Here is a 3832-nt window from a genome sequence, read left to right as displayed (position 1 = left end):
TCAATCTTCTCCACAGTGGAAGGAGAGTATTGACTCTGGCAAGTTGAACTCTGACTTCCACACACACACTATGGCTCACACGCACACACATCATACACACACAATTATAATAATAAATAAAAATTTAAATGTTGTTTGGGCTGCCTGTGAGATATCCAATTAGGAATGCAAGTCAGGCCTGACTCTAAAGAGTGGACCCAGAGCCAGACATGGTTCTACACAACTTTAGTTCCATCACTCGGGAGGCAGGGGCAGGTGGATCTCTGTGAGTTCAAGGCCAGCCTGGTCTACATAGTGAGTTCCAGGCCAGCTGGGGCTACCTGAACTTGGAAGACATCCATTCCCACAGATGCCTCTTGGAACTGTGCCTGGGAGTCAGGCCTCATCCATAGTTATCCAACCTGCTCCCACTGCCACCTTGCTTCAGTTTTGGAGAACTACAAACTTAGATCCACCCTTAGCTCATCAATCTTCCCCTTTCATCCCTAGGCCTAAAACATCTCATACACACAAGGTCAAGGGTTCTTCTCAATCTTCATCGTTTTCAGTGAAGATTTCACTGTCTTTCAGCACTTTGATAAGGTAATTCTCAGGCATAGCCACATTCACTCACCATCTTGGGGTAGAGTAGCAAATGGAGGTTCCCAGGAATCAAGGTCAGGTGCCCAGGTCACAAGAGCACATGGTTCAGTGAGTTTGCCAAAGTTAATTAAAAGTCATTAGTCCAGATTCTGTCTGTTTTATAAGTCATTCCTATACCTGATGATGAACTCCACTAAGGCACACAAGCAGAGAAGGAACAACTAGAGAGGACTAGGAGGAAGAGACCCAGGGGGTGAGGGGTCATGTCACCAAGTCCTGAGGGCCAAAGAAAGACTGGGCTGAAGAACCAGCCGGCCGCAGGTCAATAACACTGAAGCCAGAGGCAGTTCACCAAAGAGGAAGACCAAAATGGATTAATGGCTTGAAAGCACATGTGAAACATTTGACTGACAAGCTGTGTGGAGCTGGACACTTGAAGAAAGGGCTAGGCACTGAGTGACAGTGAGGAAAAAGAAGGGAATTGGCTCCATTTCTTTTTTCTCAAAAATTTTTAATGAACAATTTCAAGCATTCTGAAAAATTGAAAGACTGAGGGGGCATCTCTGAGGTAGCACACCTGGTGAGCATATGTGAGGTCCTGGGTTTGATCCCCAGCATCACAAAAAAAGAGAGAAGGAAGAAAGGAAGGAAGAAAGGGAGGGAGGAAGGGAGGGAAGGAAGGAGGGAGGGAGAGGGAGAGAGAGAGAGGGAGAGAGAGAAGAAAGAAAGGGCTAGATAGATGGCTCAACAGTTAAGAACAGGTACACACTGCTCTTCCAGAGGATCCAAGCTTAGTCCTCAGCACCCATGTCAGGTGATTCATAATGCCTGTAACTTTACCTCCAGGAGGATCCAATGCCTTCTGGCCTTTTTGGGCACCAGCACTAACCTGTACACACACACACACACACACACACACACACACACACACACACACACACACAATTGAAAATAATAAAGCACACCCTTTTTTGAGACAGAGTCTCACTATGTAGACCAGACTAGCCTCCACCTCACAAAGATCTACCTGCCTCTGCCTCTCAGCTGCTGGAATTAAAGGCCTACACCACCATGCCTGGCTTACATTTGCTAGTTTTGACAGGATCTCACTTTCTGAACTCTGTGAGACCTAGAACTTTCCATCCTTTTGTCTGTTAAGCAGCAGAGATCACAGGCCTGTGCCCCAGGCCAGGCTCCATCTAGTTCCTAAAGCTGTGAAGCCCTGAGAGAGCATGTTTTACATCTAAATACTTCAGCCAGGTAGGTGCATGCCTTAATCCACCTGAATCTTTGTGAGTTCCAGGCCAGCCAGAGCTGCACAGTAAAACCATATCTCAACAAAACAAAACAAAAACAAAGGAAGCAAACAAATATTTCAGCATTCAGTACCTTAAAAAAAGTACTTATTCCTATATAACCACAATACAATGACCACAGATAAGAAAGTAACAATTGGGGGCTGGAGAAAGGGCTCAGTGGTTAAGAACACTGACTACTCTTACAGAGGTCCCAGGTTTGATTCCCAGCACCCACATGGCAGCCAAGAACCATCCTTAACTCTAGTTCCAGGGGAATCCAAAGCCCTCTTCTGTCCTCTGAGGCATTGCATGACAGGTCACACTCACATACATGCAGGCAAGACACATAAAATAGAAATAATAAAATATTAGAAAAAAAAAGAATCAGAAAAAGAAGAAAAAGGAAATAACTACCAGCCCACAAGGCCATGGTACTCTAAAAACTATACTCAGATTTCCACTAATTCACCTCAAAATGTCTTATGAGCAGGCAGGACACAGACCTATAATCTCAGCTCTTAGGACATAGAGGAAGGAGAATCATGAGTTCAAGGCCAGCCTGGGGTAGGAGAGACTGGGTCAAAAAACAAAGGATGACCACAAAAAACAAAGAAACAAACAAACAAACAAAAAACCCACAGTTGCACAGTTCTGAAGCAACCCACAAAGGGCTGTTGGAAGGTCAGGAGCCGAGGACGCAGACCATGCTCCAAGATGCTTCTCCAGAACTGCTCCTTCCTGTGAGAGGGTCAGGGTGTCAGACAGACTGGGTGGTGGAGTTGGAGTGGGACAGATCCTTCCTTTGGGACAAAGTCACCTAGTTGCCGAGAAGCCAAGTGGGAACCGCATCCTCCATGCGGGAGAACTCCGCGGGAAGACAACCAGTCAGCGGAGGGGCGCACCGCGGAGGAAGAAAGCCACAGCCTGCAGGAGCTGAAGCAACCAGGAAGTGCCTCGGAAGCGGACTGCTGTTTTAAACTGGAACTGGGACTTGGGAGGTGCAGGCTGGAGGCAGGAATCAAAAGCAAAAGAGCGCTTCCATTAAGACTGTAAACAGTTCCCGTTCAGAAGCCTACACGGGAGGTGGTGCCCCCAGGGAGAACTCAATTTCAGAGGCAGGCTGAGAAGGAGGGAAGCCTCCAAGGATAGTTAAGGCTGCTGGGGGGTTACTGATCCTTAGCGGGCTGGAGAGCAGGTTAGGGAGGGACAAGCACTAGGGTAGGGACAGAAAGTACCAAGGCCGTGTTGTGCAGGCAGTGGGCGCGGGAGAGCTGGAAGCTCCTCCAGCTTACACTTTCATTGTCAATAACTGCAGAGCAGGCTGGATCTCACAGGTGTGTTTGCTGGACAGTGAACTATGGTGGCTGCTCAGCTTCTCCGAGGTGTGAGGATGTGAGGGGTGAGCTGTCAGCCCCTACCTGTCATGAGGTACTACATCCCCTCAGATGGTGAGCCAAGATAATTCTTTCCACTCTTAAAAAACGTGGGGGGTGTCGGGTGTGGAGAGATAGTTCCCAGCACTGACACTGCAGCTAACAACAGTCCCTAACTGCAGTTCCAGGGGAATCTGACGCGCTCTTCTGGCCTCCACAGGCATTGCCTGCACATGGTACACTTACATGCATGCAGGCAAAATACTAATACACATAAAATAAAAATAATATTTTTTTAAGGTGGCTAAAGATGTGGCCCCTAAAGCAGCCCAAGCCAGGTGCAGTGATCATACCTGTGATCTCAGCACTCAGGAGGCTGAGGCAGAAGGATCATGAGTTCAAGGCCAGTCTGCCCACACAAAAGTCATAAAAATAAAAATGTTACATAGACCTAATGGTATTCAGATCCTAGCCTTGTCAATGCATTAGTTGACCATACTTTAGGCTAGACATCTGGGCCTCTATTTCCCCTTCTGAAGTTAGACAGTTGTTAGCTGCCTTGTGGGTGGGATTCGAAGC

This window comes from Nannospalax galili, unplaced genomic scaffold (genome assembly GCF_000622305.1).
Source record: "Nannospalax galili isolate Female #2095 unplaced genomic scaffold, S.galili_v1.0 scaffold538, whole genome shotgun sequence".
Classification (NCBI taxonomy): Eukaryota; Metazoa; Chordata; class Mammalia; order Rodentia; family Spalacidae; genus Nannospalax; species Nannospalax galili.
This window is presented reverse-complemented; position numbering follows the sequence as displayed.